We start from the raw sequence: 15892 nt of genomic DNA, 5'->3' as shown, positions 1-15892 counted from the left end.
GGACAAGTAATATTTGAAAAATAATGGTTAGAATCAAAACAATAACAAAACTAACTATATTATTCTACCCTCTAATTTAACCACAATCTTAAGGACGTCTCCAAATCAGGATTCCTAGCTCATAGCTACCTTTTCATCTTCTTGGGAGCACACCCCTTAAGATTCTTCTTGGATTGGCATCCTCTATCCTGATGGGATTCAAAATTTCAAGTGAATTTTGAGTACCATATTGAGAAACTTTACTAATTGAACCCCTATAAAAACTTTTCATGCATATGTACTCAGCTGTCATTTTGAGGCCTATGACATGTTTCAATAGTTCCACACCTTTCATTCAACATATGCATGTGTTTCTATGATGATAAGATATATTTTTGAACTATTTTGTGAAGTGTCATTTTGAGCATATTTCAAATCTAAATTTTTGCCAAGTGTCAAACAATGATAGGAAGTCTAGTTTACAATTGAATATCTTGCACCCAATAAAGTTTTAGGACTCGCCAATTTGGGAATGTCTACTATGCATATCTAAGAACCTATCTTTTAGATTTTGAGTCATTTTGATATGTTTTGTCTAGGTTTTGAATCCCTCAAAGTTGGTTGTTCATTGTTGTCATGTTGATGCATATTGTTCAAAATTTTGGGAAGCCCTATTTGACCAGTTATAACTTTGACCCAGTTGACCCTATTGAGAAATTTCTTTTTAATTTGTATTCTAGGGGTCAGAGACATGCTATGTTCCAAATTTAAACTAATGAAAACTTTGTTTGATTAGTTTTCAAACATGATTCCAAATGTAATTTCTAAAGTTTTATTAGTATCTAAAAGTGTAGATTGATCAAAGGCATGCTTGGGATGTTATAACTTTAAAGCCATGATAGATGAGACAGAATGGGTTTCACCACTATGTTCTAGTCTAAAGATACTTTAAATGTTTCAGTTTTCAAATCTTGATGAATCTATTTGCATGCTTTCTAAAGACCATTCCATATGCAAAAATTATTGTTTTGATAGGTTGTTTAGTCATGTATTTCCCAGAGGCCAAATTTAAACTCTTTTCAAAATTTCCTAATTATTCCTCATGAGCCTAAGTCATGGACTTATATTCTCCACATGACAATGAATCAATACCCAAAATCTTGTTTTCCCAAGTATCTGTTTGGCCTATTTTCAAAGTCAAATCTAAATGCAATTTATTGTTCTTGACATGGTTGTTTGTAAGACAATTTGAAGTGAGCAACTTTGAGGGTCAATATCTTTTGACCCATATTTCATCAAGAGCTAAGAATTTGTAGGGTAAAGAGTATCACTAGAGAAAATGAATGCAAGGTTTTAGGGCTTGGTCTGGTGTTTTAGTCAGTTTTTAAAACCATTTTTAGAGTCTCCTGACAAATGATTGATAGTTTGTGAAAAAAGGTAAAAGATTAATTTTAATTGAACAATTAGTGATTGAATCTAAATTAGATCAATGCAATGATTTTAGATGGATCAGATTGAGGGATTGGGTGTTTAAGTTGTAAAAAAAATTTAGTCAGACCCACTTTGGGGTCTAAGTAATTTTGTCAGATGACTAAGTGATGTTTGAAGGATAAAGATGTCTAAATAAGTTAAAGTGATTATGATTTCTTCTATGTCTCATCAACGCATAACATCATCCTAAGTCAAATCAACAAGGAACATTTTTTAATGGATGAGAGTCACCATGACAAGCTCACATATTTATTGTGTTGCAAGTGTATTATAGAGAGTGAAATCAAAATTAAATTTAAAAAGGGAAATTTTGTGACTTTGGTATTTCAAAGCTATTAAAATCCTACAATCAAATAAGAGCCCACAAGTTTTTGGAGTTGATGTAGCTTCAAATCAAATGACCATGCATAGATGGAGGCACTGAAGGACCTATTCAATTTTTAGAGCTAATTGTGGAGCTTGGAACTCAATGTTTGTGGATCATAAAATACCTGGAAAGTACATATCTAGAGGTGAGTATGAATCAGGCTTGTTGCCACTAAATCTTGAAATCATTGGGGATGCTAAAGTTGGTATGGATAAATTTTTAAAGGTCTACTAATAGCAATAGAGCCCTATGTTTTCAAGTGGGATGTGTAATTGTTCCCTGAAAACACATAGTGTGTGAGAGACATGTATGCTTATGCAGTGTCCCATGAGGGAAGAGACACTAATAGAAAATTAGCTCAGAATGTTTCTTACAAAGAATTTATTTCGCTTTATCTGCCAAGATTTGGGGAGGGGTTGATTCAAAATGATCTTGCAACTAAACTAAAGAGTAGTCCAATTTAAAAGGTTTGTCAATGGTGGTAATCGGGATGATTTATTAAGCACATAGTAGAAAGGAGAAGATGTGCTTCAAATGTCTTACTATGCAAATCACCCAATTGCGAGAGGGTGTGAGTGTCGAAGGCTATTAATGGAGTCATATGGCACTTGATCAAGGGAATTGTTCTTCTCAGATACCAAATGGCAGAAACAGATTACATCAACATTCCTTTAATATGCTAGCAAAGAATGATTGTATTGATTTTGTGATTGAATGAGCTCAGATGTGTATTTTAGGTTAACTCTCATAGATTTGTGTATACATAAGATGCAGAGACATATGCCACAATTGATGTCTTTCCCAATATGCCTGCTCAGAAAAATCAAATGTAAGACAAATTGATTCTATATTTTAAGAGGGACTTCCACATACCTATCCTTTAAGTCTAGATGATGCATAGAAAGGTGGGTTTTATTTAGAGTTATTATGACCTATATATATTTCATAGATGAAGATACCCTTAGTGTGATATTTAGAGATCAAAATTGGTTACACCAATGGAAAAATATGGGAATGTGGCAAATAAGACAGGGAGACTAAAATAAAGATGTTTGCGTGATTTGATGGTGGAAGTTGGCATTTCTATCCATTTGAAATATAGGTCATTTTCTTGATTGAAACCATAAATTTAGAGTGTCTAATTACTAACTTCTCCTTCTAAAGCAATAGTGAAAATTTAAGAGAGAAAAAAAGAAGCTCATTTCATTTACCAAATTCTATACAGTCTTGACAAATAAATGGCATAACATTGACTGCAAATGTGGTTCTGTGAATCATGGAGTGTAAATCAGTGAGTGTGGGTTTGGGTGATATGGAGGGCATTCATGAAGGAGGCACATTTGTAGTTATAGTCCAAGAAAGAATTAAATGAATTATTCCACATTGCATGTGAAATGGTTTTTCTAGGAGTTTAAATATAACACCACTCAACATTTAAATATCAAAGGCAATTTCTAATGACAAAGAGAGAGAGAGAGAGAGAGAGAGAGAGAGAGAGAGAGAGAGAGAGAGAGAGAGAGAGCTCATGCATGGGATCTAGTCTACTTAGTTGCATGATGAGGAAATTTTGATCCAATAGCTCAACGATGATGTGAGGAATAGATGGAAAAATTGGACTAGTGACATGGCACATTTTCTGGAGGTACCCAAAATTGCTAGCATCTAAGCGTAACTCTAGGCTGGTTAAAGAAAATTGCTACAGAGTTACGACTAGTTGTAACTCCAGGGTAGTTAGGAGCCTAACAACATGAAAACCTCCAAAGATATGCAATTTTTTTGCATGGCATGTGGGGCACACCTTGGGTGAGTTGGTTGTAATGATGAGGATGATGATGTAGATGGTATTCTCCAATGAAAAAGTGATGTGTCACATAAAGGAGTTGACTAGGTTTGACCCAAATTCAAATAAGAGGACAATTTCAAGGCATATTTTATAAATTTAAAACTTTATAAAAAGGTAATTTTTTGCAATGTAAGGGCATGTTCATTAGTATTTGACTTGAAACTTCAAATGCATGTTGTAGACATCATTTTTAGCCGAAATATCAAGTATCATATATCATTGGAAAGGGGAGAAGATGAGGAATCCATGTTTACCATCAGTTTGTGTGTAGGCATAACTAATAAAACATTATTCATGATTTTATAAAATATGGGGCATTCTCAACAAAAAATTTTGTTTTTACCTTGGAGCATTAGATTCAGTTTTAGAGCAATGAGTGAAGAGGGTATCCACCAAATTTGGTAGAAATGTTAATGGAGGTGTTATTTTTATTTTAAAACCTTTGGCAAGCATTTTGGTAGTAGATTTGGCTTGTTTGAGGGAGATCAGATTTGATTTTTAGTTGGAAGATGGAAGAGGAGAAATGTTTTGCAAGCAACAAGTGGAAGATTTTCAAGTGGATAAATGACAGTTTCAGATCAGGTCTAGGAATTGTTCCTCTTCTACTTGTTCTCTTCTTTTGTCTTTTTGTAGGGTTGGTTGGTTCTAGTCTATTGAGAAGAGCTCTAGCTATGTTTCCACATCCTCAGCATTTTTCCCTTGTATGAACAACATTAATGAAGTTTTGATCTATTAGTTGTTTCATGAGTTATTTCATACATCTTTAATGTATTTGTTTCAAGGAAATGAATAAATTTCAGCAAAGTATTTTATTTTCATTTTGATTCTCATCTTTTATCTCTATTGTCTGCAACATTTTTTAATTTATGAATAAAGAGCTTAAATCCAGTTGCAACTCCTTAAAGTTGTATGTCTTGATAGGCTTTGCTATTGATTCAAGGAATCAAGTAAATGCTTACTTATCCTAATAGGGTTACAGGTTTCATGAGAAGGATATTATGAGTATGAGATTCATTTTAAGCATAGATGTTTGATTCACAATGTGAATGGATAGATTTGATATCTTGAAGTATGTGATATATCATTGATATCCTTGATGTGTGTTTGTGATTTATGGAATGCCCAATAGATAAGGCACTAATAAGTTTGAGGATAAACCATGTTTCTTATTGCTTCATATGTGGGTTATGTTGATATCCATATAAAATTAATATATTTTCCCTTTCCTATAGTAGAGCTAAAAAGGTTAGCTCTCACTTAGCTTTTGAATGCATAGGTCATGTTATTAGTTGTTTCATGCCTCCATTACATAAGTATAGAAGGATTTGGGGTTTTTTATCTGCGTTGTATAGATTCTAATTTGGATTTTGCATTGGTCACATAATAGAATCTAAGGTCTACCTACCTAGGTTTTGCAGAGCCTAAAGTGAAGAAGGAGTTTAGTCTTATAGTTGGCCCCAATGTCTGAATAGGTGTGTTGAACATGGGAATTAGCTACACCCTAGGTATATTTGTTCTTATCATTGGGTTATTCAAAAATTGTTAAATTAGGAGCCAATATATCCAAGGCCAATCACATATGCATATGTTGACATCATCATTCTTGGCCATGGCAGATAATGGAAATCTTAATATTTCACATGATCCATGCCTTGAGTCTCCTTAATCTCTATGGTGTTAACTCCATGAGTTAACACAATATTTTCCACAAGTATGATTCATTAATATAAATAAATTCATAAACATATTAAAGAAATATAATCCATAAACATACATTTCTTACCTTCTTCTTTTCTTGGTCCATGTGGCTCTATCCTTAGTCATCCCTTCATTGAAATATTCCTTCTAGATTATCTCAATTCAATATTTAATTTCTAAAATTCTTCACTTTCTAATTATAAGGAAAGGATAGAATATACTTTTTTATTTCTTCTTTTCCAAGAGTCAGAACCTTCCATAATATAGATCCTTTGAAAATTCACAACACTTCATAGTTACAATCCTTTCAAAAAGTCACAACACTTCATAACTAAAATCCTTCAGAAAAGTCCCAATATTAACCTCAAATGTCTGATACAAGACCATCTTGGGTCTTTGAGCAATCTTGCACCAACCAAAAATATTTGTTGTTTTTTGTACCAGTCTAATGTTCATGAAGTTGTTGTTGTTGATTTTTTTTAATGTTATGCATAGTTTTCATCATGTTGAAGACCTATCCTAGATCTTTTTCCTAAGTGTGTGAGTTCTTATGTTTTGTCTACTTTAATTTCTATACCATTATTTGAGGTCCTCTTTTTCCTATTATTTCATCTTGTGTAGAGTATTGTTTTGGTTGGTGAGATTTCCTATGATTACATGGCATCTTGTATAGTTTGGAGTAGACTCCTAGCATAGGTGTGGACCTACCTCTAAGTGTGAAATATTTCATGTTGTTCTTTTCATGGATTTTAGTTAATCTTCCAAGTTTGGACCTAAATCATAATTAAATGCTTGACTAGCTGACTTATGGCTTAATTAGCTATAAAAGAAGCTTGGGTAGATGTAGAAAAGCATGTTAGGATGATGATGAATAATTCTTAGAGGATAAAATGTAGAGGATGTGAGTTGAGGCTCTAAAGTTATAAATTCTTATTCTATATAAGGTTGCAATTGGGAAGGCCTCATAGCCAGGCATGTTGTGGTTTCCTTTTATGTGAAGTGAAATAATTATACCTACAAATATGTTGCATCTGGCCCGTCGTTCTTTGTGGTTTCACTATTTTTTTTGTATAAGCTTTTGTGTTCATCATTGAGAAAGGTAGTATTGAAGGTTTAAGTTGAGTTTATCCCTCATGTTGTTATCAAATTTTCCTTATTCCCTATGTCATAAACGCTACTAGATACCTCATTTTTCCTATCTAGCATTAGGAACATTTTGGTGCATGATGCACCAAAGAGTTCCCAAGGTGCATTAAGTCAAATCAAGAAGTGATTTTTGGAGGCTGATATCTCATACCTTGTAAGGGGTATTGGAGAAGCATTAAGTGAAAAAGGAACATCCTGGGAAGGTCCATAAGAATGTAGATTAGTTTTTGGAAATTCTATTTGGTTTCCTTTTGGGAATCCCATCTCACTTGGTGCAAATTCTTTCAATTTCTTAGTTGAAAGTTATTCAATGGTGCATCTTTCAAATGGTTCATTGTGGTAGTGAATAATCAACTTCATTTGGCCAAGTAAATTATGCTAGAGATCTTTTTTTTTTTTTTCCTGGCACCAAAAGCATTTTAGTGCATGTTGCACGTACAAAGTTTTCCTAAGGTCTACTAAATCAACTCAGGCAGCATTTTTTGGAGTTTGATATTTGAAACCTTCTAAGGGACATTGGAGAATCATTAAGAGCACTTGAGAAGCCCTACAAGTACACACATAAATTTTTGGATATTCCAATTGGTTTTCTTTTAGTGATCACATCTTGCTTGGCGAGAATTATTTCAATGTTTCTCAATGGTTCATCTTTCAAATAGATCATTATGGAACCAAGCCATTAGCACCATCAACTCTAGTTGGTTGGGTAAATTCTACTAGAGATGACATTTTTCCTAGATAGCATCAAGAACATTTTGAGGCATGCTACAAAAAAGTGTTACCAAGGTGCATTAAGTAAAATTGAGTCTCAATTTTTGGATGCCAATATCTCAAACTTCATGAGGGGTATTGAATAAGTGGTAAGTGTAAAAGGATTGTCTTGGAAATGCCTACAAGCATGTACATTAGTTTTGGGATATTCTATCTGGTTCCTATTTAGTGATCCCATTTCACTCAGTGCAAATTCTTGCAATGTTGGTTAGTCAAAAGTTTCACAATGGTGTATCTTTCAAATGGTCTATCATGGCACCAATTTGTGAGCTCTGTCATCTTAGGTTGGTTGGGTAAAACTATTGTAGACCTCATTTATTCTATGTAGCATTTAGAACATTTTGGTTCATGGTTCACCAAAGTGTTCCCAAGGTGCACTAAGTCAAATTGGATAGCAATTTTTGGAGGTTGATATCTCATACCTTGTGAAGGATATCAAATAAGTTTTGAACATAAATTGGCCATCTTGCAAATTCCTACAAGAACATACATCAATTTTGAGATATCCCATTTGGTTTCCATTTGGTGATCTAGTCATCTTTCTTGGTGTAAATTCTTGCTACTTTGTGATGGAGCCTTGAAATTACTCTGACAACAAATTATCTTTTATGTTCATTTGTCAAGCTTCTAATTTTTTGATTTTGGGAATGATGTCTTAAGGCACTTCTGATTTCGTGATCTCACAAATAGGAAATGAATAAGCCTTCAATTTCACAATTTTGCAAGGAGATGATAAGCAAGGATCTAATTTTGTGATTTTGGGAATGATGTTTTAAGGAACCTCTAATTTTATGATTTCACTCAATAAGGATTTGGTAGGTTCTGATTTCACAATTTTGCATTCAAGATGGTTCTCTCTATTTGATGTTGCTAATTTGTAGGGCTAGATTCCTTGGCATTCTAATTTCACACTTGCACGTGCTATCTCTATTCATCAAACTAAAATTGTGAAGATTTTTATTTTTGCAGATATATTTTTTGATCTAATGAAAAGAAACCAGCATTTAAGGTCAAGTACATTTGCAGTCTGCCTTAAATTAGCACAAAATTAGATGTGACAATTTCTTTGCATTTGCATGTTTGATTTGCTAGTTGAAGTATAATGCATTTACTAATTATTGTTGAGCAAGGATATTATAAGGAAACGGTGTCTCATAATGTACTTGTATTGAAAATTTGTTGTCTTATTCTTGAATAGGTTTTAAAGACTCTTTGCCATGAGACTACCCATTCAAGCATACAATGAGAATGATGATCCAAAACTAGTTATGCAGCCACATTTATCACCAATGGAGGAGGAAAAACTTGATGTTCTTAACACTATGTATGTAGTATCCTTGGATTTGTGGAAAAATTGTGCTAGCTACATCAATGACATGCAGGGGTTGCAACTTGAAGAAGATAGATTCAAGGTTAGAGCCATCTTTGCTGAGTTTGAAGACCTTTGTGGGAACTAGCATTTTGAAGAAATTATTGATAGAACTTGAGGGTTATGATATTTTGTTTTGAAAGCTTCTTAAAAATCTTATCATTGTAAAAACTTGTGAATGGTTGCAATTAGTTGTTAGTTAATTTTTTTGTAAAGGTCTGAAGCCTTTTTGCACCATTTCATTTTCTATAAGAAGGGGTACCAAGACCTTATAGATATAAGGATATAGAGATAAAAAGATACAGATATATTAATGTGCAACATAGATATAAACATTGCAACTAATCACCACCCAATTGTTCTTATTTTTGGAATTAATAAAAATACTATTTTTCTCTTCTAAAGTTTGGGAATGTATCATAACTATTAGCATTAGCAAATCGTCTTCTTTGGATTTACATTATTGTTGATAGATTGAAATTGAAGAAATAAATCCTTGGTAAGAAAAATCTATGCATGGGTTTTGTATAATTGGTCTTCACTACTATTGGAGTTAAATTCAATTAGATGTTATTTTTTACAATCTCAACTTCTATGTCTAGAAATTGATAGAAGTGTGTATGTCTCCAAGTAGTTGGATGATTCAAAAAAACATTGTTATTGAATCTATTCTCTCATCAGGAAAGGATTGGTCTTTTCCTTTTTCTAAGGAAAAATGCAATTTAGTGGAAGGTGAAGTTATTTGTCTCATTCTCTTGTTTTCATATCTTAATTCACATTTTAATTTTCACTTTGAAGAATATTATCACCTGATTTCTCCTTGAAAAAGAGTTGAGATAAGAAGGTACAATCACCTAGGTTTTTTAGAGCCTGAAGGGTGAAGGTTGAGTAAGTATGTTTTCAGCCTTCTTCATTGACAAAAATTGTGTTGATTTCCTAGCATCAAGCATGCAAGGCTTGTAGGTTTTCCACCAACAATTTTGAGAACCAACAGATTGGCGGCCTTGCTAGGGAGAGTTGATCACAATTTATATTGTGAAGTTAAGTAGAAAAAAAAATTAGTTTTACAAATCAAAAAATGAATAATACTTTGTTTTAAGTATACCCTATTGGCAAAAGAAACCCAAAATATTTTTCATTCTTTCCTTTTAAGTGAGGTGGTGACTCTACAATTCACTAATATTTTGTGTATGAATGATCAACTATTAGAAGTTGAGAAGAATAAATTTGATAGAAATTTATCCCTTAAATTTATGTGGGGAAGGAGATCTATCCATTTTGGAACCAAATTTCTCAGATACACTCCCAAGAAAAGGAGTAGAAATGGCAAGCAAACTATTGATATGTTAGTCACAGGATGCAAGAATTTTGCTAATAGAGAAATGGAATTGTATGCTAATGATCAAGATGATAATGACCAAGGAGAGGAAAATATGTTTCACAATATGGGTTCATTTCTTAATCAAGAATACCATGAAACTCATCATGTAGATGATGATATGGATGAAGAAGAGGATGAGCAAAATGAAGATTTATAAAAACTCACTGAAGCCCTTCAAATCTTATTATGTCCTAACAAAGCACCTAAAGCCTTGAAGAAGGCTCCCAATGAATTATTGGAAAGAGTAGGTATCAAGAAGGATGACATCATCAATCCAAGGCTAGTGAGAGAAAAAGGTGAGTCAGCTAAGTATACTCCTCCTCACAAAATTAAAAGTTCTTCATTTAACATTGTAAGGAGGAAAGATTTATATTAAAAAAGTGGAGAAACTAGTCGCATTTCCAATCAAAATAAGAATAAAAAAGATAAGACTAAAAAGGATTGGAGAAAAAATAATTGCAATAATCAAAACACTGGGATGAATAATCAAAGGCATCAAAACTCCCATTATCATGGGGTAATATCCCCAATGATAGTTGAGAAATATAAGCAACTAGATTTCACAGTGATAGTTGGATACCCAAATCCCATATCAAATGATTTGAGAACTACCATACCTAAATTTTTAGGGGAAAAACATCAACCTGTTGAAACAAATGTTATCAATCTAAAAGATGTGGTTGAGGGATTTGAGAAACATAATGAAGATTTTTTTTATGAGATTGTTTGCGTGATCCTTGACTAGTGATGTAGTTGAATGGTATAGAGGACTTCCTAATGGTTCTATATCGAGTTGGCAGGAATTTGTAGACTTGTTTCTTGAACATTTTGGAGATCATATAGACACTTCCTTTACTTTACATAAATTTCCTAGCATAAATAAAAATCCTAATGAACCTATTTTTGAATTTAATAAAAGATTTAATAAAGTGTTAAATAGAATTTCGCAAGATATCATACCAGATGATTCATTTCTAATAAATTTTTGTTTAAGTTCTTTAGAAAGTAAAACTCATTATGAGATAAGGTTAAATAGACCTTGTACTTTGAAAGAAGCTTTCAAGGTGGCAATGAAAATTTAAAATGATGGGAAAGTCACTAGCAAAATTAGCAAAAGGGACGATCCACAATTGGTTGATCCCAAATACCCAAAGCTAACTAAAGATGGGGACAAGATTGACAAGCTTTTAGGTATGATCAAAGAACTTCATGTTAGATATAATAAGAATGAAGGAACAAGATTCAATAAGAATTAAAAATGCTATTACAAGGTAGATAGATATAGACTATAGGATATGCCCTATAATACATCCTAGAAGAATTGTAAGCTAGTGAAAAATAATGAAATACCTAATCCTTTAAATTAAAATAGTAACTATGTGGAAAATGGTCCCAGGTGTGAGGTATGAAAACTCCTCATACGTCAAAGAACTTCTTGGTAGCTATGAGTGTGTTAGAGGAGGAAACTCATCACAAGGATAACCACCATAATATCATGCATTATCATATGAACCTTTTTGGGGAGAAGATGATTCTTTTGGGGAAGAATATATCCCTAATATTCATACAAGAAGGATAAGGTATTAGAACACTCATCAAATTTTCTCTGATGATGATGAGAATCCTATATTGAGTATATCCTCTACAAAAGAAATAAGGGCCCGAACAATTTTAGAAGTTGAACAAGTGAAAAGTAGTTACAAACTAAGGAATGAGACTATTAATCTTTATTTAGCAAGAAGGGTAGAAATGCCCCCTTTACATAAGAATAATAAAGGAAAGGGAACATATGATGATCAACAACCTCTGGATACACAAGTAACACACCATGTGGTAGGTAAGCAATTGGTGAGTAATATTTCATTTACTTCTAATGCTTTACCTCAGTTAAGAATTTCTTTGCCACTTTTAGAATTGTTAAAATTCCTCAATATTAAGAAGAGGTCTTAAATATTTTGTCTGAGACTAAAAAATAAGGATGTGTTAATCCTAGTGAGACTCATGTTGTCTACTTAGGGACAAATATTAATGAGAATGCCCTAGAAGTGGATCCTTTTTATTTGACTTTTTTGATAACTAATAAATTGGCAGGAAGTTGAATGGTAGACTCAAGAGCAGCTATGAATATAATGTCTATTGTAGTGATGACAAAGACAGGTTTAAAGTCCCCTATGTGAAGTGTTATGCTATGGATAATAGATCTGTCCCTATGGTGGGAGTTGTTAAGAATTTTGATTTTAGATTTCCTACCTCCCTTGATACCTCTTGTAAAATAGATATTGGTGTAGTCAAAGTTCTTGCCTATGACGATATGCTTCTTTTAAGACAATGGTCAAATTTAGTCAAAGGTCATATATAATTATACCTATCCTATGAAGCCATTCCTATTAATGGTAATAATATTAGGATTGATAAAGAGTCAAGATGTGAATATCTTGTGGAAAATTTTCAACCTGATAACTAAAAACATTTCTGCCAAGTGGACATGGATAATTTTCAAGTAAGTGTGAATAAACCTAGCCAAGTTGTAAAAGATAGGAGCAAAGATCCTATGCAAGTAGAAGATGATGAATTATGGACAATGCACTTTGATGGAGCATGTAGTAAAGAGGGAAATAGAGTTGGTGTGGTTCTTACATCATTATCAAGTAAGATATTCAGGTATGTTTTTCTTTTAATTTTGAACATTCCAACAATATTGTTGAATATGAAGCATTGATTTTTGGCCTAAATTTTGTTAAATTTCATAATATACAGTTAGTTTTAGTTTTTGGTGACTCTAAATTAATAATCAATCAGATTTGAGATACATTTATGATAAGAAATTCAAGGCTGAAAAGATATAGAAATTTTGTGTGGGATTTGCTAAAAAAAAATGATGCATTTTTAACTAAGTAGATTGATAGGACAGAAAAAAAAATTTGGCTAAAATAATGGCCTGTCTAGTTATTAAATAAATTGATATCCCATTGCAAGAGGTTTTATAGGTTGAAATGAAGAATGGGTCATCTATTCTAGACAATATGCATAATTGAAAAGTTTTTTAGAATGATCAAGATTTGTTAAAATTCTTAACCTATAAAAAGGATTATCAGGATTGTGGTATTGATTGGAATGGGCTTATTGAAAGCAAAGAAGGAAAGGATACTATTTTGGGAGAAGAAATTGTGCAACTTAAGACAAATAAGGCACCAAAAGGGTTGGTAACTTTAGAGCATATTTTTTATGAACATGAAAAACTTAAGGTGCACTCACCCATTGTTATGAAAGAATAATTTGAAAAAGTTAACCTTGGAAATGAACATTCCCCAAAAGAGGTTTCATTACAAAATGTCTATCAGTAAAAATAGGATCAGAACTGATAACTCTTCTAAGGAAGTATAGGCATGTGTTTGCATGGTCCTATGATGAGTTAAAGCCATACCAAGGAGATTTATTTCAATATGAAATACTTATGAAACATGAAGTTAAACCTTTTAGACAAAAGAAAAGACCAATAAATCCTCTTTTGGCTCCTAAAATGAAAGAAGAATTAATTAAAATGAGAGATGTTGGCATAATAAAGCATATTAAATATTCATCTTGTGTCTCCAAATTGGTCCCTATTAGGAAAAAGAATGGAGATATAAGACTTTGTGTGGATTTTAGAAATTTAAACATTTCATCATTAAAATATAATTATGTTTTTCCAAATATGGAGACCCTATTGCAAAAGGTAATAGGGAATGAATTGTTATCCATGATGGACAGTTTTTCTAGTTATAATCAAGTGAAGGTCAAAGAATTAGAGCAATACAAGACAACATTCACTACTCCTTGGGGAACATACTTTTATGCAAGCCTTTGGATTGACAAATGTTGAGGCAAATTTTCAAAGATCTATGGATGTCACCTTTGAAGGACTGATTGATAAAATCTTGGTAGTCTTTCAAGATGATCTCACTTCTTATTCTTGAAGGGCTGAGGAGCATAGTAAACATCTAGAAAATATCTTTAAAAGGGCTCTTGAATATGAGATATCTCTTGATCCTAAGAAATTCCAATTTGAGGTCAAAAAGGGGATATTATTAGGACATATTATTTCAAATGATGGAGTAATAATAGATCTTGAAAGAGTTGCATCCATTGATAGCATTAAAGTTCCCAAAATTGTTAAATTTATTCAATCATTCTTTGGGTAGATTAATTTTGTAAGAAGATTTGTGTCAAATTTTGTAAAAATAATTAAGCCTATATCCAAGATGTTTAAAAAGGAAGCTAAAATAATTTTGGATAATGAGGCCTTACAAGTATTTGTTTAGATTAAGAAAATAATTAAAGAGGCCCCTATTCTTAAAGCTCTTTGAAAAGTCATTTCAGATATTTTTTGTCACATCATACCATACTATTAATGTAGTTATGCTTTAGAAGAATAGGGAAGGGTATGAAAAACCTATTGTCTTTTTTAGTAAGAGTCTACAAAGCTAAAAACTAAATTATGATATTAATGAGAAATAAGTATATGCCTTGGTGAAAGATGTCAAAGATTTTAGACCATACTTACTGGGCGTTATTGTTATACAATAGGTCCCAACATAGTAGTTAAGCATATCTTCAAACAAACAGATACTACAAGAAAAAGATATAGATGGATCAATCAAATACAGGAGTTCAATATAAATATTCAAATAACTAAATTGATAGAGGTCAACGGTTAGCAAAAATTATGGCTAATTCAAATTTGGAGGCATCTAAAATAATTCAAGTAGAAGAAGATTACTCTCAAGTCAGTATTGAAAAGTGTCATTGGTATTTTGGCATTGTCTATTATATGAGATGTATGAAATATCATGATGGCTTAAGTGAAAATTAGAAAAAGACTATAAAGTTACAAGAAGTCAAATATGTACTTATTCAAGGTGATCTTTATTGGAAAACCAGAGATGGTGTTTTACATTTGTGTTTGGATATGGGTCAAGCTCTCATAATTTTAAAAGAGATACATGAGGGGCTTTGTGGGGGACATTAATCTGCAAAGACCACTTCTCGCAAGATCTTACAAGCTCGATATTACTGGGCCTATATTTTTAAACATAATACTTCTTATAGAAAGTGTAAAGCATGTCAAAAAAAAATTGGAAAGCTTAAATATGATGGAGCTCTTCCCCTAAAAGCTCTAAAAGCTGAGGAACCATTTCAAATGTGGGGGATGGACTTCATAGGTGAAATCAGCAAAAAATCAAGTAATGGGAACAATTGGATCCTTGTTGCTACTAATTATTTTACTAAATGGGTGGAAGCAATACCAACAAAATGATCCACAAGCACCATTGTTACTAATTTTTTAGCAAGTAATATTTTGACCATATTTGGAGTGCCAAAAAAAATTGTTGATAATGGCATGTGTTTTAGATCAAAGGAATTTTCAAAATTATGCAATAAATATGGCATTCATGTTTCATACTTTTCTCCTTATCATCCTCAAGGGAATGGCCAAGTTGAATTCAATAATAAGAGTATACTAAAGATTATTAGGAAGATGCTAGGTAATAACAAGAAAGTTCAAGATTCCAAGTTACATCTTCCAGCATGGGCAGATAGAATCACAAAAAAGAAGGCCACCATATTTTTCCCATTTGAGCTTGTTTATGGGAAAGAAGCTAGGATTCCTAAAAATAACGTGTTACCAATTTACAAATTTATCAAGAATGAGCACATTGAAGATATAGACTTCATGGATGAAAGGTTGAATGCACTGGCAGAATTAGATGAAAATAGAAAGATATATTTGGAGCACAACATTGAAAGACAAAAGAGGGTCAAACACTTTCATGATAAGAAATCATCATATAGAATTTTTAATATTGG

This window comes from Cupressus sempervirens, chromosome 7 (assembly GCF_028749045.1).
Source record: "Cupressus sempervirens isolate cs-2001-9-10 chromosome 7, ASM2874904v1, whole genome shotgun sequence".
NCBI classification, from domain to species: Eukaryota; Viridiplantae; Streptophyta; class Pinopsida; order Cupressales; family Cupressaceae; genus Cupressus; species Cupressus sempervirens.
The sequence above is the reverse complement of the archived record's forward strand: the minus strand, read 5'-3'. Positions refer to the sequence as shown.